General features: G+C 43.3%; 2 pseudogenes across 1 annotated transcript in view; one reads left to right on the top strand and one right to left on the bottom strand.

Moving 5' to 3' along the window:
• The window catches only part of LOC148006609 (uncharacterized), a 2,902,548-nt pseudogene that overhangs the window by 1,137,561 nt on the left and 1,741,023 nt on the right, over nt 1–23,964 (bottom strand).
• The window catches only part of Nid2-ps7 (nidogen 2, pseudogene 7), a 54,677-nt pseudogene that overhangs the window by 25,587 nt on the left and 5,126 nt on the right, over nt 1–23,964 (top strand). Inside the window, exons 2-4 of the transcript XR_015678289.1 lie at nt 10,014–10,223; nt 10,927–11,233; nt 22,754–22,985. The product of XR_015678289.1 is annotated as a nidogen 2, pseudogene 7, transcript variant X2 (transcript). The remainder of the gene's footprint in view (nt 1–10,013; nt 10,224–10,926; nt 11,234–22,753; nt 22,986–23,964) is intronic.

Below are 23,964 nucleotides of genomic sequence, written 5' to 3'. Positions count from 1 at the left end.
TTGTCCTCATGAAGAACTATTATAAAAATTGAGAACCAGCATGAAGGCTCAGCAAAAGGCTTTTGCCACAAAGCTTGATGACTTGAATTCAATACCTGTATCACATATGGTAGAAGGACCTACCACCCACAAGTTGGCCTCTGACCTCTGCACCCATACATGTATATACATACATACACACAAAAATGCGATGAAAATTAAAAACGGAAAACCTAACAAAATTAATTATAATTCAGCCAAGGTACCTTTAGTGCAATCCAAGTTGCTTTATCTTCTGCTGACTTAACAATACAGAGGGAGAATGGAAAGAAATGGCCTATTGTTTTGACTGTGCCTAAAACCTCAAGCATGCCCAAGAGAAGGCAAGCCTGTAGGATGGGCAAGGTCCTAGAGGGATAGTACCAAAATATCACCACACAGTAGAGAACACATGTAGTCAGAAACTACTTAAACAGAATGTGTAAGTCCTCAATACACAGGACACAGTTGATGGTGCGTAGGGTGCAATTCTTAGGGGCCCTGCAGCGTGTAAAATACATGACACTTGTGTTATATAACTGTCTGGGATTCAGTGAATCTATATGCTTCAGTTCTAGCTTTGGATAACCTCGGCGGACCTTTGTGGAGTTTTTTATCAATAGAGTAGCTCTTTACCTCCTCATAACCTTATTATGCTTTAGGCTTTTATTGTTTTATTTTTCCCTCCCACTATTTAAAGTTGACCAGAAGAAAGGGGTTGTGTTGAGGCTAAGTTGGTTGGTCTGGTTTTCTTCTTGGAGGTAGGCTTCTGAACATCGAAATATCTGAATGGACCACCTCACCTCTAGATCCCAATGAGGGCTTTTCAATAGAACCCAACTGAAATTGTCTGATTGTTTCTTCTCAAAGATCAGGAAAAAACAACAGTGCCATTTCAGACCTCTTATAGAGGGAGGGGCATGTGGCTGCCTCAGTATTCTGTTGCTCGTGATTTTTGTAAAAACCGAATTTTTAAAGTCTGTTAATGTTTCACAAAGAGGAAAGCACAGTTTGAGGTATCCTATAATTTTACAGCTTTACATTGTGTGTTTCTTTCTTTTAGGAGAAACCCTACCCAGTACAAGCCATCACATGCACAGAATGTCCAATGAGTGGGTTGGTTCTCCACAGTCCTTGGTGTAGTATTTAGTTTAGTCATTTACATTCTTTTGTATATGAACCCCAATAGGCTTATATGTTTGAATACTCAGTCATCAGGGAGTTGAATTATTTGAGAAGGATTAGGAGGTGTGGCCTTTGGGAATAGGTATGGCCTTATTGGAGGAGGCATGTTATTGGAGGAGTGGGTTTCGAGGTTTAAAAGTTCAGTGTATCATTCTGGGATATATTAGGATGTACAGCTCTCAGTTACTGCCCCAGCACCTTCTTACTTGCTTCTGGCCAATATAACGTGTACTGATTTTCTAAAACTGTAAGCAAGCCCCCAATTAAATGTTTTCTTTTACAAGAGTTGCTTTAGTCATGGTATCTCCTCATAGCAATAGAATAGTGACAAACACAGAGTTTATTTGACTTACAATTTCAGGTAACAGTCCATTATTTCAGGAAAATCATAGGAATTGCAGGAATTTGAGGCAGATGGCTAACGAATATTCACAGTCAAGAGTAAAGAGAGCATATCTGCACGGATGGTTACTTACAAACTTTTTTCACTTCTATATATAGTTCAGGGCCCAACCTAGGGATTGCTGCTGCCCATAGTGAGCTAGGACTTCTTACTAAGTATTCAAACATATGAACCTTTGGCAGCCACTCTCATTCAAGCCACCATAATCCCTTGTTCCCTAAGTTGATTCTTGCCAGGATATGTAATGACAGTAAGACAAATAAGACTAGAACAAAAATTGGTACCAAGAGTAACATAGTCGTTGGGTGCTGAGATTAAAAAAAAATTAAAGATATCTACCACCACCACCACCACAACCACCAAAACGTGCGTATAGTCCAACATGATTGAAACAATTCCTAAGTAAGACTCTCTTCCCAGGTGATTCTAGATTGTGTAAAAATGACAGCTAAAAGTAGCCAACAAAATGACCAAAACAAAGAAGAAAAGCAGCCTTAGAATATAGCCCCCTTTTCCATCACTGAGAAAGTGAGAACTCACTACTGCCCAGGAAAATCTGGACAATAGTACTTCAGTAGGAAGAGACATGCAGTGTGTGACAAGACATTCTACTACCAGTAAACGATACCATCTCAGTGGAACCCACTCTTCATTTAGTATTTTATGTTGTGGTATAATGTGTGATGCTCATTCTCGGAAGAATTCTGAGAACTTTGCAGTAATTCTGGATGGCTTACAATCCCTGCTCCTGCTGCTGGATTAATGAAGCATAGCTATATTTATGGGTGAGGTTGCTTTTCGGGCCATTCAGATTTTCATTTAGCTACTGTTATCTGTTGGAGCACGAGTAAGCCACTTAAAATTTCAAAATCTCAATTTTCTTATCTCATACGATGTGATGAAGATTGCAAATCCATTGCAATGTCTATTGTGTAATAAATTTTCAATAAATTATGAGAACATCATCAACAAATCTAGACTGTAAGCTTTTAAAGGGCATGGTGTCATATTTTTTCAGTCTAAAGAATTCAGATATTTAAAGTCCTCTAATTTTATGAGGTATGTCTAGTTGAGCACATATAATTCTAGCTTCATGAAAATCTGGAACACAAGAACTGACTGGCAGAATTAGAGATTCAGCTGTTGCTCATGTTTTGAGGGAGGTCAGAGGTCAGATAGCGTGGGCTTGAAGTTTGGTTTTCACTCTTGCTGAGGGGGTTCTTGGTTAAGGCAGGTAATCCCTCTATACTCCATTTCTGTATCTGAAAATGAGGCATGATTACTGGATAAACAAAACAGTGGAAAGAGTGCCCAGGCCGAGCCCTGTACGTTATAGATGGCTCAGTTAAGGCTTGCTATTGCTATCATTGACTTCAGGAACATCGTTCTGGCTCAAGTACCAAGTTCTAGAGGAAGTGCTGGTGGCCAGCAGGTCACATGTAATAATAACAGGTGATTTGATTTGGGGAAAAGCACAGCATATCTAGGCAAACAGCACAAAGAAAGCCAAAGACAACTGGAAACATGGTTGCTTTCACTACCCAGTGGAGACAGCTCACACTGATGTTATATTTGGGCAGCCATGAGCTCTTTCTGCATCATCAGAAGTACACCAGCATTTATTTACAGAACTCTGTGTTAGGGCAGCTGGGAAAGTCTTAAAGGAAATGAAAAGTAGAACCTAAGGGAAACAGAGTCTGGGGAGGGGAAGACTTCTGTGTGGAGGACATAGAGACTGATACAATATACTTAAGTATAATTTGTGTGTGGGTTTGCTTCTTGTTTTTCTTTGTTTTTAACTCGAGTCTCATGTATTCCTAGTAACAATCAAGAATGTAGCAAGAATGCAAAGGATCAGGGAGTGGATTATACAGGAGAAAGTGTGGGAGTTAGGAAAGCCATTCTAGAAGTATTTTTTCCTATTCATGTCAGCAAGGGTTTACTGAACATTCCTGTGTAGCAAGTCTGTGCTGTTAAAAATAAGATAAAGAGATACTATGCATCTCTGACCACGTTCCAATGACTATGCAAAGCCAGCCAGGAATACATTTGTAAAGCTATCTCTTGTCCTGTGATGAGAGAAACAAGCATTCTTAAGTGACTACATAAGGTAGTAAGAGAGCACAGAGACAGAGACAGACAGAGTGGGTCAAAGATATACCATGACATGAAACTACAGTTTACACCCTGGGGCCTTTGAGAATGACAGACCTAACTAGAGTACTGGAGAGTTTAGATGAAAGGCTGAGAAACATATGCCCAAGTATTAGGCATGCAGAAAGAGCAGGTTCTTTGGAACATCTGCAGGTGGGAATGACAAGGAGCAGCATCCACTGAGGTATACCAGGATCCAGCTGTTTTTGCAGATGGGGTACTGGAGAGAAACAGTTCAGTATTCTGATGATGTAAGGCTGGAAAGTACAGGATATATCAGAGGAGATACAGAACAGCATTAGCTTTCCAGGAAGGTGGGGAAGCTCCACCAAAGCATGTCAGACAGAGATATACCATACCAAAATTTGTTTAAATTTTATGGACAGTGCAGAGTTAAGTGTAGAGTATATTAATAAGGCATAGGAATGCCTACACGTAAGAAAATCTTATGACAGCAGCGGTGTGTTTTCTCTCACAGTGAAGGGGTGGTGACAGGAGGGCAGTGACTGATTCAGGTACTCTGCTCTCTGCAGTTTGGCTTTGTCATGCTTTGCTCTCCTAGAGGCCATTCTGCCATAAGAAGATGATTGGTTGAGCACAGGACCTTGCAATTGTGTTTAATGATACAAGAGTGGGATATAAGCCAACAGTTCCTTTATCATCCATCATAAAGGCCCTTCCAGAGACCAACAGCCTTAGTAGATTTCTGCAAGTCAGGTACATACCATCTCCAATGGCCACCTTTGGCTGTAAGAAAAGCTAAGCAAGCAGTAATTCTCCTTGTATAAAAGGTTTTGGCATGGGAAACTGGGAATAAACAACGAATAAGTTAAGCTACCATTTCTTCTACCATAGGGAGCAGGTGAGATACAATGAGGACCTGCAGCAGGCTAATGGTAACAATACATGCCTTTAGAAGAAACATGGAATTTAGAAATTCTTCTAGTTCTTGATGTGGAGTCTCAGGGGAAACTCAGAAAAAGGCTGGATATAGGTTTAAAAGCCAAAGGCTCAGGGCTGGGTCTGAGACTCTAGCTGTGATGAGGGGCCATTAGAAGAGTCCGGACACTCCAGGATGGCATGGAGCAGAAAGAGAATCAGGTCTCAGAAATGACATGCTTTTAGAGCAGAGGCATAAAACAAAGACCTTAAGGAAGAATATAAGGAGATGACCAGAGAGGAGAGCCGGGCAGAGAATTTCTAGAAAGAGACTCCAGAAGGGCAAGAAATACCAAAGAGGTCTAAAGGTAAAAGGCTGGAAATTGCATAGAGAATTTTGTCATATGATTTCATAGCTGGTCTCGATCTGAGCCATCTATTGGTGGAAATGGAACAGTCCATTTCCCTGTATTGTAAAGGAAGGCAGCTGGCTAGTTCAAATTCCTTCTCAGCAGAGACTCTAAAAATGCAGAGGAAGGAAATCAATGCAGTAGGAAGTAGAGAAAAGCATTAATGGCTTGACTGGGGTATAGTTAGGGATTAGGAGAAAGGCCAATAGAAAGGGAATGGTAGAAGACACAGGAGACACTTGTAGGAATGAGTAAAGGCATTCAGGCATCACCCTTTATCCATGGGTTTGTATTTTATTGCCTTAGTTATTCATGGCCAACTACCTGCAGCCCCCAAACTTCCAGAAATAAATAATGCATAGGTGTTTTTCAGTAAGTCTTATTAAAGCATCTTGTTCCATTCTGTTTTTGTTAATGCCTCTATGGCTTACTTTTATTATGATTTTTAACTACGTGTAGGTATGTGTGTCTGCATGTCTCTGGTTTCCACATTCCCTAGAGTATGAGACAGTCCTGAGTTGCATGAAGTAGGTGCTCAGTACCAAACTCAGGGGCTCCATGAGAGCAGCAAATTCTTTTAACTGCTGATCAGTCTCCAGCCCCTTCAGCTGCACCTAATTAACAACTCAATGCTGTCCTAGGGGTGCATAGAAAAAGCCCTAACACACAGTTTCAGAAATCCAGGGGATGTGTTCTGCAATGGAAGAGGTAGCAACTGTAATCATGACTGCCGGACCAATTTTAGTTGTCTGTCAGAATGGGGGCCACCATTCCTAGCTTTGCTGCACTTAGAATCTGAACAGTATGAAGTTTTTGAGTCCAAAGAAAAGAAGAGGAAGGCTGTTGGGAAAGAATCTGAATGCCCCCCATACCATCTCTGTACTTAAAATTGTAGGAAACCTACATGCTCAGTAACACAGACGACAAGACTGCAAGACTCACAGTCGTTATACACTGTACATCTTACATCAAATACTATCTTGCGCGTGGTATTTCTTAGGCACAACATAATTCCACATGAGCCTCAGTCTGAGAAGACGTGCTAATTTGCCCTATTCTATTTTTTCACAGGCCATCACACCAACCTTGGAATATAGTTGGATAGCAAAGTTATGCAAAGAGTCCCTGAGTACTACAAGAGCTGGTCTACACACAGAGTGTGGTCCTCTGACTTTTCATGGGGCATGCTTGTCTGACAGTCCATGGAGCATATACTTCTGGCCTATCCTTGGAGCATGCTCGTCTGACTCACCATGGAGCATGCTCGTCTGACTCACCATGGAGCATGCTCCCCCACCTATGCATAGAACGTGCTCTTGAGAACTTGCATCTATCTGCACACAGAGAACAGATGTGCTTTCATTTTCCTAAGCAAAATAACAGGAAGTATCATCATTCTTGAGGTCACAGTATTCATAACAGGAATGTGTGGAGAGTCACGTGAGATCTATTGGGAAGCAGGGTGTCTGGTTCAGTCCCTATCTTGAGGGGGATAGAATAATCTCAGTTCTCAAATGGTGTCAGTCACCGTAAGGACCCAATCCAAGAGGACTAAACACTTCTGTAGTCCCTTATAATCTGAGCTTGAAAGGGGCCTCTGCCTCTTCAGCCAGCTGGGCAGCTCACAGAAATTCTATCCTTGCAAACGGAGATATAGGTACCAGAGAAGCAGCTCTTCCCTCTGATTAGTGGAACAGCTATGACAGAAATTGCCTTTTCCCCAAGACACAAAGTGACATATTAAAGGAGAAGCCTCTCTTTTGGTGCCATGGAGTCATTTAAAAATAAATGTAGAAACTCCAAAGAATGTCTGTTTAAGCACAGCTGTAATTCAGGGACACAAGACCATTCACTTCAGCCATCTCTCTGCCGGATTCACTTCTTGATCCTCAGATTATGTAGGAATCAAATCCAGTACTATCTTTACTTTCAAAGTCAGTTTGCCTGTTTTGCTGGTGACTACATGGTATGTTAGAGCCTTGTACTTATGCTTCAGTTTCCAAACATAATTGTGATCATGGGCTGGTAATGTCGAGGACCAGGTCATGAAAGCCCTCATAGCTTACCCACCTGGGTAAGCTTGCAGGAATATTGCCAAATGAATGAGAGACTGATGAAAACTGGAGTACAGTAGTGGGTGTGTTGCTAAGCAGCCTGGTAAAGAGGATTACAAATTAGGTCCGATTAGTAGAAAAGGTGGGGTAAACAGTGAGAAAGACCGCTGTTCTGGGCCAGCAAAACTGGGTCCTAGTCCCAGGATGGCTTGCTTGGCTTTACTCACTCAACAAATACTCCTCGAATTTCTAGGCATTTGACAGGCTCAGAATAAGACAACATTTCTTCTCCCAAAACATACTGAAGGTGTCTAATTGGATCACAAGAGAGATATGGGAAGACATTCCACCTTGGTAAGTAAACGTGGGGTATGTGCTAAGCAAGAGGCTTCTAAATCAAGTTGTTGTCCAGGAAAGCATTCTGAAGACTATTGCTTCATGCCTTGAGGGATACAAAGGGTCATTTGTAGACTGGTGGAAAAATTTGCCCACCACAGGGAACGGGACTAGTGTTCTACATTATGAAATGTAGGAGGTGGCATTTGACAGCTGGTAGCATAGCCAGTGGCGAATATAACCTAAGTTACGTTGGAAAGTAAAGTAAATGCCATTGAGTCAGTACAATTTGCAGTTGAAGGTAGAAGTCTAGAGACAAGACAAAACTGGGTTTAAAGATAAACTTTGACATACACCAGTCACGTGACAGTAATCACTTAAAAAACAAACAAAGAAACAAACAAACCAAAAAAAAAAAAAACCAAACACTCTTCAAGTTTATTTTCCTTAGCACAGTGTTCTCCTGATTTGGTTATCTATTTATGTCCAGCAACTCCTCTCAAATGAAATGCCTTACGACAACACATATTTAGTAATTCTCAGGGTCATTATGAATTAAGAATGTGTTATGGCTTAAATGAGGCCCTTTCTTCAAGGGTCTATCACATGGCTGCAACCAAAGTCAACCATGGTTGTGGTGCTATCTCAAGACTCCAGAAGCTCATTTACAGGTCTCTTGGCAGAGTTTGATTCTTGCTGGCTGGTGACCAGAGACTCTCTGGAGTTCTTTACTATGTGTTGCCCTCCTAAGGCAGTATATAGCTTCCTCAGAACCAGTGGAGATATGGTGTTGACTGGCAAGACAGAAAGGCCATTGAAGTGAATTCTGATCACTATGGCCCCATTCTGTTGGTCAGAATTCACAAGCTAGCCTACCCTTCTCAGGTTGGCAGGGGTGGGTTGTTGGAGAGTAGGAGTGCATGGGAGGATGGGCATTTACACAAGAAAGAGAACACTAGGAAATCAAGCTGTGGGGATTCCATCTTTGATTTTGGTTTGCCTCTAATTTGTAGGCTAGACCTCCAGTCAAAGTTAGAGCTATTGTTATGCTGAATGGAGGAATGCTTAGCCAGAGGAGAAATGTTGAGCCAGAGGCAGAATGTACGGTGGGTGGAAGAGTAAATAAGGTTAAATAAATAACTAAGAGTAAATAAGAGTAAATAATTTGGACAAGTCAAATCGCCTCCTGCCTCTGAGACACCATTTTGTCCTCAGCAAAATGTAAATAGTTGGTCACAGGGGGGCAAATGAGGCAAAAAAAGTGCAAGCTTCAGTTTGTTTTCTGAGGGAGAAAACATAGCTCTCTCCAGCTTGCAGGGACAAACTGCTCTGGGCCTTTTCTGTTGTGTTGATTAGGAGTCTGTCAGTCTGGTATCTTCAAGGATTTTAGTATTTGGCCCCTTGGAGACAATTTTAAAGAAATATATGAAATAATATATAAATAATTAAGAATTACATGGCTGGGAAAAACACAACGAGAAAGCTGGTTTTGGGAGTCCTTTAAAGTATGTCTAAGGCTTTTTTAAAAACTACCTTTGCTTCTAAGGATCCCGTGGCGGGTGGGCCTAGCTGAGAGAAAATTGGCTATACGTGGGAAATTTCATGCTCCTGATATTTAAATAGTAATAAAATCTCATCCGGCTCCCAAGGCTTAGAGCAGAGGGGATGTTTATGGTGGAGGGGGTTCCCCAACACAGGTGCACCTCACAGGTTGTGAGGTTTCCAGCCCTACAGGGCAGCTAGGGTTATGGACTCTGCTAGGGCAGTTCCTTCACTTTGGGAGAAAAAACTCAGTTGTCCCGCCCTGGCGCCAGGCAGCTTCACTCCAGGCTTCAATTGAATGGTGTCACACAAAGTGGGATTCACAGTCTGTGCTGGGGTGGTTTGCACCAGGGAAGGTAAACAGCTGGGGAGGACAATTCAGAGGGTGGCAGTGTCCTCCCAAAGGTTAGCCAGGGATTGGGGATAGAACTTGGGAGTCAGCCTTTCACAAAGGCATGCTTCTCAGCAGGAAATGCGGGTGGGGCGGAGCAGTCCCCGGATAGAGACAAAGCTTCTTTGAATCTTTATCTGATGGCCTGGCCTCTTGCAAGAGGGGTACCTGGGACGCCAGGGCAGGGAGAAAACTCCAGTGTGTAATCTCATTACCCTCCCTCGCTCTGCCAACCTAGAGCGCACAGTCGCTTAGAGCCTACAGCTGCCCGCGCACTGAGTGTCCCTCCAGCCCAGGAGATCACCTCCTGCAGCGTCATTACCCATACTGGAGAGTCGTGGGTAGCCCAGGAGTACTTGGGACAGCCCAGACCAGATCAGGCCAACAGTCTCACCTTCCCAGGCTGGCTGCTCCACCAAACTACAGCAGTCTTAGGAAACCTAATGAGAACCCTTGTAGTAACCGCTGGCATACATTCTCAGAGTCGCTGATTGGTCAGTGGCTGAGAGCTGTAGCCAATCAGCGCGGTTTTTGGGTCGGCATTGCGGACCAAAGGTCCGAGTGGGCATCTGGCAGGCACAGTGGCCTGCAGAGACTCGAGGTGTGGAGGGCAGAGCCAGGGAGGAATGAGCATGTCTTAGGACCCCACAGCCAGGCGCCATCACCGCCTATCGCTGCTCCTGGTGCTCGTGCTGCTGTCACGAGCCGGGGCTCTGTGTCCTGTGGAGCTCTTTCCTTACGGGGAGTTGTGGGGAGATCGGCTGCCACGGGAGGGCGACGTTGAAAGCTCCCCGGCTGTGAAGTTAGCAATACCTCTATGCTTCTATGGTGTCCAGTTCAGCAACCTCTATGTAAGTTCAGCTCCCAGAGGTGCGTGGCTTGGTGTGGGGTTGTAGTTTCTTCCCAGGGTGTGGAGCAACTAACCTCAACGTTTAACTGTCATCGCCGCTGGGGACCGGGCTTAGCGGTGGCGCTGCAGCTTCTTGATCCCTACTGTGGAGGAATAAGGATCATTTCAAGGGAGAGCTGGAACCGTCCCCCTCTACTTTAACTTCCCAGGCAGGAAGATGAAGTTGAGGCTGCTAGTGCGGTTTGTGTTTAGGGGCGGTGGGAGGCTGTGCACGCAGGCATAGCAATCTAATAAAGGACACGGTGCCCAAGGTGTGCAGTGGTGGAGAAAGATGAGTGGGTTCATGAGTGGCCGCACCTGTGGGTCGCAGTGCACTTGAGCACTGTCGCCAAAGTTGAGTTTGTTACCCTGAATGTGTCTCAACCTGCAAAGAGGAGGGAGTCTTCTTGACCCGAGTAGAACTCAAACCTTAGGTGCATTCGACTGGTGGTTGCCCACCACCACTTTGAGCGACCACCGTTTTGCCCTTTAAAAATGTTTATGTGGGGCGGGATTCACGTGCCACCTCATGCAGAGCAGAGAACAACCATTTTTTTTTTTTTTTATCCCACCGTCTGTCGGTTCCTAAAACTCAAGTCATCAGGTTTGACAGCAGAGTGCCCTTACCTGCTGAACTGTCTCAGCGCCCTGTGGTCTTATTGTAGGTGGGCACCAATGGCATCATCTCCACCCAGGACTTACCCAGGGAGACTTAATATGTCATTGATGATTTACCTACTGACTTCCCAGCCATCGCCCCATTCCTGGCTGACATCCACTCTAGTCACAGCAGTGGCTGGATCCTGTATGGAGGACACCTCCTGGGCTGTGCTGAGTCTGGCTGCTTGCTACCTGTGCACAGGCTTCCCGCTGACCGGGTCCAGCTTCCCCACTACCCACTTCTTCCTGGCCACCTGGGAGCAAGTGGGCGCCTAGGAGGAGGACAAGTTTGGGGCTGCATGGTCTGGAGAGGTAAGCAAGGGGTACCCTGCTGAATAAACAGAAGGGTTGGGCTTGAACAGGAAACTAAGATATTGGCTAAGAGGCATTCCCTTGATTCTGCTCCTCAACACTATGAAAATCGCTTAGTAAAATGAGGGACTAAGGTGCAGATACCAAAGACTCTGAGGGAACTTAAGGCACTTTACAGGTTTTTTTTTTTCTTTTTTCTGGAATCACCTATAAGTACACAAATAATTCGAATGATATATTCATCAAAAAATTAAAAATTTGGGAAATTTAAAAAGGAACAACTTTTTTTTTTTTGTATGAGCTGGGTGTGGTGTCACTCACCTTCAATCCCAGCAGAGTCAGAGAAGCAAACAGATCTCTGTGAGTTCTAGGCGAGCCTGGTCTACAAAGTGAGTTTCAGGACAAAATACAGAGAAACCCTGTCTGGAGAAACCAAAAATAACCCTTAGGTTCGTGTGTACATTTCTAGTTATTTCTTTAATATTGTTGCCGTTGACAACAGTGGGTCCACAGTGCCCATATTATTCTTTCACTTGCTAGTTCTGCTGTTTAGTATGCTCTGGTCAGTGCATTTCTATAACATTTATTACAACCGTATAAAATCTCACCCTTCCTAGTGGTCATTAACGTTGCTCCCATGACGTTTTTACTATAATCAATTGTATAAAACGCGTTATAAGGTTTTTATTTTATTCGTGTGTGTGTGTGTGTGTTTGTGTGTGTGTGTGTGTGTGTGTGTGTGTGTGTGTGTTTGTCTTTCTCTGTGTCTGCTTGTTGGTAGGGCCAGAAGAGGGCTTGGGCCCCCTGAAGCTGGGGTTGTTACATACAGGCAGTTGTGAACTGCTTGACTGACAATGGATACAGAGATTTGAGCTAGCATGCTGAAAGGACTACTAGGTGCTGAGCCACCTCTTCAAAGCCAACACTGTTTAAAGTGTCAAAACACTGCACAGCCTTAGCTGACATCACAGGAGAGTGAGCAAGCATGCCATGAACTTCTTAGTAAGTTCCTTGTAGCTTTCTCCACATTGCCTTTGTAACAGTTTACATACTTCTGTCTGCAGGAGCCTGCTTTGCAGTCTCCCTGGAGAAAACACCAACTCTGCTCTGGCTTTGGTCTTGGCAACATGTGAAGCAGGTATGTGTGGGTGAGGGTAAATGGCCTCATTCCTGGTGTAGGTAGAGACAGAGTCCTCTTGTGAAATTCCACCTGGGTGTAAAATGCCATAGACCTGGAGCAAATCTGTGTTTGCCTTAACTCCCCTAGTGCCTCTGAGCTACAGAAGTGATGTCTTCCCTAAGAGCTTGCCCATTGTTCCTGTGTTTGTTGTGTGAACTTAAAGGAAGAGACATGTTTTCCTAAAACCTGCACCAGCAGAGATGGAGAAATTGTTTTAAGTTTCAGTTTCTTACTTGACAGGTTAACATCCAGTTTTGTTTACTGACTAGCCTTGTAATGCCTTGGGTTTGACATCTCTATTACAGTTCAACAGAATACCTTCAACTCAAACACTGCCTCCTTGGCACAGGCCAGCCAGCTAGAGGGCTAGAGAAGATAGTCCCCACTGTTAAGTTTTATTCGCTCAGTCATTCATTCATACATTCTTTTTAAAACGTTTATCTAATATCATGTATAACAAACTTATAGTGGAAAAAAATAAACTTTTCTAATACAAGCCACTAGGTCGCCAATTCTAATATTTATATTTTTTTACAGTCTTTTTAAAACTTTTTAATTTATGAGTGAGAGTGTGGGTGTGCATGCACATGTGTGCATATGCATGTGTGAACGAGAGGTCAACTTTAAATGTCTTTGCTTGGGAGACATCTTGTCTTTCTACTCAGGGTCTCTCTGGGACCTGGGGCTCCCCAGTTAGGCTAGGCTTGCTGGCCAGTGAGCCCTAGGGATCTGCTTGTTTTTCTCTCCAGGGCAGAGATTACAAGTGTGCTGCCACGACTTTCTTTTGATCTGGGTGCTGCCATTCAAATCAGGACTTCATACACACACAGCAAGCACTTCATAGACTGTGCTACCTTCCCAGCTTCTCCTGTAATGTTAAAAAAAATCTATGTCACAGGGTTAGGGTTAGGAGCTAGGGTTTAGGGTTAGGAGTAAGGGGTTAGGGTTAGGGTTATATATGCAGAGAGTCATATATATCATATATAATCTCTATCTGAACATAGTTGATATTTGTTAATTCAGAAACTACTTTTACACATTTTCCTTATATCGGCACTGAAATAGACATAGACTCTAAACAGAATGCTCTTACTCTGAATGGCCTCTCTTACATTTAGTAGGAACACTATTGATAACCTTTTGTTGTGGTAATATGGTAGACTCTCCAGCTAGAGCTTCCTCCTAACCCATCTTGATTCAGGGATTCCATTAGGGTAGGTTTCAGTGAGCAAGCAATTTCTCCAGGATAGAAGGCAGAGCATGTATCAGCCTGTGCACTGGAGGTTAATGTACTAGGGGCATGGCAGGCACAGTGTCTTTCAGAAGAGCAGGGTTCTGGGATCTGATGCAGGAGCACTCAAGGGTAGAGACGTTGTCCCCTCTGAGGACTGCAATTGGTTCCTGGAAGTAGGCAGCCTTGAACGATTTGAAGTGGGGAGTCTGACGTTTATGTTGTTCCTTTTGTTTTGCTTTTGATCCCCCCCACCCCCCATGCATCTCAGGTTGGCCTCAAACCTCATAATGGAGGATGATCTTGAATCTCTGATCCTTTTGACCTGACTGACCTGTGCTGAGATAGTGGGTGTGCAGCATCACACCCTACCCATTTGATGGGAACTGAACCGAGAGTGCAGGCTGACCAGGCACTCTACTAGCTGAGCCACAGTCTTTCTGGTGACCTTAGTTAGTAAGGGTCGAAGGGCAAACTACTTAGACAACTGTTAAATAGTCTGTTTGTTCACACCATCAGACTTCTCTTTAAATTTTTAAAATTGTGTTTATGCACATGGGTCATATGCCTACACACGGTTGCATGCAGTGCCCATGGAATACCCTGGACCCGAGTACCTGCAGTTGTGAGCTGTCATGTGAGTGCTGGGAAATGAACATGGGTCCTCTGGAAGAAGAGCCAATGATCTCAACCAGGGAGCCATCCCTCTGCCCCCCTCTCCTTACCTTCTTGCAGGAGTGTTTTATACTGTCTTCTCGACACAGTCCCACAGGATAAGTACAGTAATAACTGTTTATATCACAGAAGAGAAAATAATTTCCAAATCTGCCTTAAGTGAGGCAAAGTCACCTTAGAAGACATACTTTTCCCCTTTCTTACACTTTTCATGCAAGATCCATTTTCTGTACACGAATCATATAAGTAGTTACAGTAACAATCGCTGTGCTTTTTCTGAAGACATCTAATAAATAAGGTTAGTGTTTTAGTGTTCATTGTGGCTTTGGTGCTGGGACAGTTCTTGGAGCCATATTCAGAGGAACTGTGAACTGGAGTGAAGTTGCTGTGAAGGATGCTTCTGATGATAACCTCACGATGAAATTACTGTTCTGCTGCTCCCAAGGAAAATTCAGCTGAATTAGCTAGCCACTTGCAACAGAAAAAACAAACAAACAAACAAAAATTAGAGCAAGAAGCATTTGCACTGAGGCTCCGGGGTCTTGAGGCTGCGGTGGGTCCCAAGTGTTTTAGTGTTTTTTTGACATGAAGGTTACAGCCCCAGAGAGATGAGTTTACTACTTAGGATTCGCATTTCATTAGCAACATTTCATTAGAAACAGTCTTTGACAGTTTCCTTTTGGTGTCCGTGCATGCGGTACCTGTGTCTCTGTGTGTGCCTGCGCATGTGTGAGCATGTGCAGGCACACACAGACATTCATGCATGGCTCACAATTTTGTGGAGATGCATGTGTGTGCAGACCAGAGAAGAACTTTGAGGGTCATTCCTTAGGCACTATCCACCTTTTAAAAATTATTTATTTGTTCTGCCTACGTGTGCATGCTTTGAGACTGTGGTAGTCAGAACACAAATTCAGAGTCAGCTCTCTGCTAATCCCCCTTGATGGGGTCTAGGAATTGAGCTCTGGTCATCAGGCTTCTGAGGTAAGTGCCTTTAACCTGCTGAGCACTCTATCCAGCTCCCTTTCAAATCATTTCAGGCACACCTCCCCCTGACCCAGTACTCAGCAGCTAAGCCAGGATTGATTGCTGGGTGACGAGGCTCGAGGAGTTGCCTTCCTTCTTATGGGACTACAGATCTGGGACTGACAGACAACATGACTGTTTTTGTTCAGTGTGTATTCTAGGGATCAAACTCAGGTGCTTATGCTTGAATAGCCACTCCTCACACTGAACCATATTCCCAGCTCTTCCTTCAATTTTGCAGTTCTGGGACTTGAACACAAGTCCTCATGAAGGTTAGCTAAGTAAGTCCTTCATGAATGAGCAACACCCATAGACACAGTAATTCTTTCATTACACCTTCCAGGTACTTGTGAAGTCAGGAGTAAGGCAGAAAACACTTGCAGCAGTGGTCTTGGAAGACACAAGCCCTCAGTCTTCATTTTCTAAGCTGTAGATTGACATGGTAGTGCTGACTTTTTAGGGTTGTCATGAGAATTAACCAAGGCGATGTGTTGTTCCTGCCATGTAAAGATCTTGTGGTAGAACTCATTTATGTAAGGACTTGGTTGATTTATTTCATTTTATTCTCTCTCTGTGTGTGCATGTATGTGTACGTATATGTTTACATGCTACATGTGAATATGTATGTCTAAGTATGGTGTGTGTGTATGTAAATAATCTATGTTTATGCTGTATATGAAATTGTGTGTCTGCATGTTCATGATGTGTATGTATGTCTGCATTTGCGCATTATCTGTGTGTTTGTATGTGTTTGTGTGTGATGTGTGTGTCTGTTTATGGTATGTGTGTATGATGTGTGTATGTGCATGATGTGTGTGCTTGTGTGTGTCTGTATGGTGTGTTTATATGCATATGGTGTGTGCATGTTGTGTGTGAGTATGTGGTGTTTGTATGGTATGTGAATACTGCATTGAGGCCACTTGTGTGTGCATGATATTTATGTGGGGTGTGTGTATGGTATGTGTGTAGGACATGTATGGTATGTGTTTTTGTATGATTTATGTGTGCACGTAGCAGGGTGCACATGCAGAGATTGGGAGGAGATCCTCCCATTACCAGTTCTCTCCTTTTACATGGGTTCCTGAAACTGAACTCGGATTTCAAGGCAAGGGATTTATTTACCTTTCGAGCCTTCTCTGGACCTCTTTATAAGTACTTTTTAAATGGAGGGTTTTCCAAATTACTGTTTTGGGTTTTTTTCCCCTTTGTTTTTCTTATCTTTTTCTAGGGGAATTTGGTGGGGAAAATTCTGTAGCTTTCTTTTTTTTTAACTTTTCCAAACATCCATATTGTTCTTCATATATTGCCATAGGCTGAATGGGCTTCAGGACTTGTTCCATTCGATGAGGTTTTGAGCACAAGATGTGTTTTCAATTACTCCTGTGGAAGGCTCTTCTGAATACTTTGAAGACCCTGGATTGAACTCTTGCTTTGATAGATTTTATTTTATTTTTGAGGTAGATTTTGGCACATACCAATCTCCTTTGCCTGGAAGATTCTGTGATCTCTACATAGTTTTCTTACATCTGTTATAGTAATATTAATATTAGTCACTGGAAATGACATCAGAGGAATAATATCTTTACAGTGTGAAATATTTCTGCTCTCTTCTCCAACTCCAGGATGTTCACTTTGGGTGTGATAGAGTGTTCTACCTGGCATGCAAGAATGGCATGGTGCAACTGCATTACTAAAATGAACAAATGTACATTTAGTTAATCTGAGATTTCTTAAACTGTCACTTCATAGAGCAAAGAGGTTATGGCCGGAAGATCTGAGTAATGATGGGTACCATTTTTTGTTCTTGTTGCTGTTGTTAGGGTTGTTGTTGTTGTTGTCGTCGTCGTCGTCGTTGTCGTTGTTGCTCTGTGTATTTTTGGTGTCAGGGGAAGGCTGTTGTGTTCTCACTGGGGAGGAGGGTGTTATCTAGAACTGAGTTAGATAGTATGTCGAAGGTTTTTGTTGATGAGGAATTTCCTTTGGGTTGGAAGGACCACAGGAATGGAAACTGAGTGTGAGTGGTAGGAGAGCTTGCCCTAGTCTGGGCTGCATCCTGGGAGAGGGATGGCAGCGTGGAAGTTGCTTCAGAAAAGGATGGAAACATTGTATCTGTAGCCAGGAAGCAGAGAAAGATGGGTGTTGTTTCTAAGCTTTCTTTCTTCTTTGTATGCAGTGCAAGCCTGAGCCCAGGGAATGGTGGTGTCTATATTTAGGGTGGGTCTTCCCTCCTTAATTAATCTAATCAAGATACTTTATCAGAGACATGCCTGGTGACTGTTTCCTGGATGGTTATAGAGAGCATCAGATTGACAGCTAATAGTATGCATCAAGCTGGTCCCTGGATGCTTTAACATGGAATGGTGTGTGTTGAGTTGGTGCAGAGGTGACAGTTGTTGATCAAGAACTTTGGATTTAGCTGGAGCTTTTAATTTATGGAGCTAGAGTCCACAGGAACAGTATGTGTGTAATTCACCACATGTCAGTGAAGACAGCGAGGATAGAGAATAACTAGATATATGAAAATGGGTTGAAGAAAACTGCTTGGGTGTCCTTGAAGACTACATATGAAGGAGGATACACTATGCCATCGTGAAAGCATTAGGCATTCTCTTAACTCTGCAGTACAGGGGTTAATTTGGAATACCCCAAGCACATCAGTGTCCCCATGGGAATGGGGAAAAAGTAACATACAACCAAACATCGGATGCCAGAATCAGTTGCCTTACACTTTCAGAGAATGTATCCTTAAGGAAGACTGAGCATTGAACTTTGTCCCCCCAGGAAGGAATCACCTCATTTCTTATTTTGTTATCATTTTGGTAAGGCTGAATAGTCAAATCCCTTGTTGTAAAGATATCATTCTGCTGGTTGATGTTTTACCCTTGTTGGATGGTATGTTTGAGAAGCCTTCTGGTTTTCTGTCTGAACAGGAAAATGGAGACCTTGCAGCTGGGCAACACTGACCTGATCCTCTTTGTACTGCTCCCCAACCTGTGGAGAGCTCCTCTCCTAGCTGGCAACTCTCTGTTTCTCTTTGGGGAGGTTGGGAGGTCATGACTCTTGTACAGGTTTTGGCAGTGCAACTGAGGGCTTACCTTCAGAACCAGTGTGGAGGACTCTTGGAAAACTTGTCTCTGGGAATGTGAGGCCCTTTCCCTTTGAAAAGAGTCAGACAGAGGGGATCTCTAAGGAGAAGCTCTTCAGGGCCTATGAAGTGGCCTCTTAGTAATTCTGTGTGGAATTCTGTAGCCCTGACAAGGGATTCATGTGTGGCAGATTTCAAGCAGCTCAACTCTTCCGGAATGTACTTTGGGATCATAAACTATATTAAAAGGAAGTTTTTGTTGTTTTCTCCCCTGTTATTTGCCTCTTTTAGTGGGGATGAGGAAATTAAAACTCGCCATCTGAAGTGAGTGCTTCGCCAAAAGGTGACACAGAAAAGACATAGAGCAAATAAGGCACTACATGTGCTGATCTCCAGGTTAAAAGTCAGGATCTCCCATCACAGCCTCCTCACTTCTCCCCAGACCTCCTCCCCACTGCCTTCTGATCTCCACATGCAGACATCCCTTATCATATGGAATTTCTCTATATTTAGAGCCTTGGTTCTCCCTTATCTTGTGAAGTTGATTGTGGCCACCATACCAGGAGCTTCCACAGTTGGTTATTTAAGGATGAGATTATTAGTTCGGCTTTTTATCTCCTACTTGAACTTTGTTGTGACTGAAATAAAGCTTTGGCAGCCTCTGGCCCTACCCTGACTGATGATGGATGACACATGTTCTTCATGTACCTGAGTTGGAAACTTAGAGGTTTTGACCTTTCTGGGGAGGGTCAAGCCCCGCAGATGACCTACTTGAGGACTACAGCTGCAACAAATGTAGAATGTGGGGACTGAATTCATGAACTTTTTTTGAAAAACAAGGAAGGTAAGCAGACTCTTCCATTTAGATAATACAGAGGAGCTACAGAGTTTTTTTTTTCTTGAAACCATATGAATATCTGCATTTCTTTGTCTTATTACCCAAACCTCAAAGCTGTACTTTAGCATTAACTGTCAGAAAGTTAAAAGTAACATTTGAGATGTTCTAGAACAAGGCAGAAAAAAACACAAGGACACATTCGTTCCTTGTATTCAGTTTTGAGGTTCTTGCTGTGTCAGTTTGTCTTGTTTAGCAAAATGAAGAGGTAATGATACCAATAAGTGATTTCTTTTTCTTCTTGTCAACAACCTTCTTTATAAAGCGAGTATTCGTAAGAGAAATGTCTCCCCAGTTCCCTATTAAATTGTAAAGCATATTTGATCTAGTGAGAGAAGCCAACTACAGAGTCTAAGACAGTGGAGCATCCCTTAACTAATTCTTTGGTGGAAGAAGGTGGTAATGGCAGAAAAGGTCCCTTTGAAACTCAGTAAATGAAATATCAGGGAGTAATTGCACAGTCACCCTGATGTTAATTCAGACTCCAACTCTCATCTAGGTCTGCTTTGGCTCCCACAGTGTTTATCTTCATTCATTGGCCGCCACTGTGATGCTACCCTACCCTACTCTGATGTCCTGGACACTCTCCTTTTTCTGTGGCCTCTGCCACCATGCCTGTCCCCAGTCACTCTCCTAAAATTCCAGTCCAGGCTGTTTCTCTCTCCTATAATTCAGGCTCTTGGGGCATAGTTTTTTGGCTCTGTCCTGACTGCAGCATCAAACATAATGTGGTTTAGTGGGTAGCCAACCCCGATGAATTAATATTCAGATGAGTTAGTGAGTGGAGGCCAAAGCCAAACCAGACAACCAACAGGAGCCAAATACATACTGGAAAACCAACATAGTGGGTGCTGAAGGATGGAAGGGTTTCCGCAGGGAATCACAGTCCTCAACCCCCTAAAGGCAGTGCTTGCTGGTAAGGATTTTCTTGGGGCAGGGAAATATGGACACAGCATCAAAGCACTTAGTAGGAGTGGGGACCCTTAAGCACTGTGTAGAGGGCTTAGTGGAGCTGAGCCTGGGAAGGGAGATTGGGTCAGAGCAGGTGTCCTGGAATGGCTTGTTTGGTAGAGTTCAGATGACTGTCTATTGCAGGGGATGAGCTGTTGGGTCTGGCTGGCTTCCACCATTAATCATTGCCTGACCTTAAGCAAGCCCTTGGGTCTCTTTCTTCATCTGCAATGTGACAAGATAATTCGGGTTGTAAAGAGATTGAAAAGGAAAGGGAGTTTGGCTGTGAAATCAGTAAGGGTGCCTTTTGATCAGCTGCTTCCTTACTGAGTGTTGCCTGCAGTAGGCAATGGGTGGATGCATTGATGGATGGATGCATGTCTTGCTGGATGCACGGATGTTGGATTCATGGATGGATGGATGGATGCATTGCTGACTGGCTGGATGCATGCTGCATGGATGCATAGATGGATGGATAGATGCATGCTGGATGGATGCATAGATGGATGGATGGATGCATGCATAGATGGATGGATGCATGGCTTGCTGGATGCATGCTGGATGGATGCAAAGATGGATGGATGTATGGATGTTGGATGCATGGATGGATAGATGGATGCATGGCTTGCTGGATGCATGGGTGGGTGCATGCATGGATGCTAATATGATATATGGATGTGAAAGCCGTTCAGACACAAAATAAAAACTGAGGGTATAGGAATGAGCAAGTCAATTTTGGTCCTTGTCCAGAACTCTCAAAGAGTTTGGACTGGAGAAGTTTACAACCTTACCACTTTTAAATACACTGTTATAATGTTATTTGTTGAGAATTTCATACATTGATACAGTATATTTCAGTATATCCACTTGAATAATCCCTTGAATACAGAGAAGCCTACTCATGAGTGAGGGGCCACCACTGCAGTATGGTCCACTCACTAGGGATCATACCCCTAAAGAAAACCCTCCCATAGCAGTTCTCAAGTGACAGAATCTTCTCAGTTGCAGGCAGGGGCTTCAGTGCCCTACCACATCCGTGCGGGAATGTTGAGTGGTTTGCTCTTCTGCTGGACACCAACTGCACTGAGTTTGTAAGTTCAACGACCATATCATGAGAACATGTCATTGTTTTGATCCAACTCCTTCTGACCTTTGGCTCTTAAACTCTTTCCACCTCTTTTCTTTCCAATATTCCCTGAGCCTTGAGGTAACTTGATACGGTGGGAGCTTCTGTGGCTGAGCTCTCCACAGAGAGTTCATTCTCAATACTCGGACTAGTTACGAATGTGTATTAACTACCATCCACTGTATAAAGGTGCTCCCCCAATGACCACCGAGAGCTGTGTTAATCTTTGAGCTTGTAACTGGTATAGTTTGATACTATATATCCATTTAAGAAAATAGTAGTTATGGTTCACTCCCAGGGCTTATGAGCCTCTCTGCCATGGTTTCCTGACCAGATATACAATGCCAGGCAAAAGTTTCCTCTTGTAGTGCAGACCTTGAATCCACCCAGAAAATGATTGGTGATCCTCAATGCATTCCTGCCATTTATGGAGCACCCATGAGTACATCTTGCCAGGGCTTTTGTTATGTAGCCCTGAGTAGTCACAGTGGAGTGAGAATAGTCTGCATAGCAACTTCTAGCATCATAAAGCTAGCAGGGGTGGAAGCTTCCTGCTAAGTACTGTGCAGGCAGGTCTGTGTGATGTCTTCAAGTTCTTTGACCTACTTGTGTGGTGTCATCAGCTATAGGATCTTACCATCACATTCTGATGGGTAGCCCTGAGCAATGAGAATTGACAACTCTGGTATCATCTCTGTGACATCCTCGACCAACAACTTGAGAGCAAGGTGTCCTACATCTAGCTCTGGACTTTTTGAAAACTTGTAGCCAATGGAAGGAGAATTACCCACCTTGTAACGTTCATTGTAAGTTGGCAAGTAGCTTTTCATATGGCTTTTGTATTTTAATGTTCATGGACGTTTTACCTACTTGTATGTCTGTGTGAGGCTGTCAGAAGTCCTGCAACTGAAGTTACAAGCAGGGGTGAGTTACCATGGGCGAGTAGGTGCTGGGAATTGAACCCAGGATCTCTGGAAGAGCAGCCTGTGCCCTTAACTGTCCGTCTCTCTGGCCCTTCATATGGCTTTTTCAAATATCCTTAGTGTTAGTTAGTTCCTCTTCATCCTCTTCCCTGCAATCCTAAAGATTTTAAACCAGTGTTTCATTTATGCATTATTTAACTATTGATCTAAATTGGTAGAAAAGATTTAAAAAAAAGCATGGTTTACAAAATTATATTTGTAATTTGAAGACGGAATTCTAAAGGCGATTATGTTCAAAACCAACATGGGGAAATCCTAAAAAGGATCTGGCCTCCGCCCCCTTGTTGGAACACTTTACCTGTGTTCTGATTTTCTTCTTTTGTTTATTTCTTTGTTTAAGGGTGTCTGCAATTCCTCTTTGTCCACAGGTGAACGCTTTCCAGGCCGTTCTGGCATCCGATGAATGTGATTCCTATGCCCTCTTTCTCTATCCTCCCAATGGTCTTCAGTTTTTGGAACTCACCCCAAAGAATCCTACAGTGTCCAGCCACAGCTTCCTGCTAAGGTGGGATTCTGCCAAGGGGAAGCAGATGATGTGAAGAGAAAAGCCCTGTACTTCAGCCTGACTAACAGTGAGCAGTCGGTGAAGAATCTCTACCAGTGAGTAATGTGGAGTGTGTGACTGTGCTATGCACTGGAAGGACATTTAGGAGGACACTATCTCTAGTGGCCAGAAACCATTTGATAATAACCTCTGGTGGCTTCTAAGAAAGGCACTGGTTGAAAACCAAGAGATAAGCTGGACCTCTGGAGCTTCAGGCTGTCCAATATTTAAAAGATTCTTTCTTTTTCCTGCACTATCTGTCAGGCATAGAAACCAGAACCAGCAGTGGTTATATGTTTTTGCAGAACTACTGGGGCTTGTTGTGAAAAACATTGTTCTTGGGGCTACATAAAAATATCCAGTCATAACTAACTGCCTCAGTGGGCGCTTTTCAGGTTAATGATTTCTGGAGAGGAGGCATCATGATTCAGTCTTTCAAACAGGTATTGTTAAGGATTAAATTATGAGTAGTATAATGGGGCGGAGGTAGATGAGGCTTTTATTCGTCTCAGGTTTCTTTTGGCACCATCACCAGAAATCATGCTGACTGGTTTACCCACAGTGTTGCCAGAGACAAATCCATTTCTTAGTCTCCCCAGTGGGTTATTCTGCTAGTGCTGCAATAGGTTATTCTGCAGGTGTCTGTCCAATTGGTGCTCCTAAGAGACTATTGACTTCAGGTGGGCTCTTTTGTCTTTGTATTTTGCAATACTAGCTTAGCCCACAGTAGTTATGTTGTGGCTTCCCATAGTTGCTTCTCAGTCAAACTAGATCATGGGCAGATAGAGTGACAGAGCAAAAATTTGCCGATCACTTTATCTGCAGAGCATTGTGATAAAACCCTTGCAGATATTATCTTAATTAAAACTTTCTCAACTTATAGGTGATAAGTATAAATATCTTCCCAGTTTTACCAATAGTCTTACCGAAATTATGAAAGGTGCTTATGTCAGAAGTAAATGGCCGAGCCATAGTCAATACCTCTTTGAAGTACGGATACAGGGATGATCTCTTATGCAGAGTAGATAGGGTGTT

This window comes from Rattus norvegicus, chromosome 2 (assembly GCF_021556685.1).
Source record: "Rattus norvegicus strain SHRSP/BbbUtx chromosome 2, alternate assembly SHRSP_T2T, whole genome shotgun sequence".
Taxonomy (NCBI): domain Eukaryota; kingdom Metazoa; phylum Chordata; class Mammalia; order Rodentia; family Muridae; genus Rattus; species Rattus norvegicus.
Note: the sequence above shows the minus strand (reverse complement) of the source record. Positions and strands in the feature narration are given on the sequence as shown.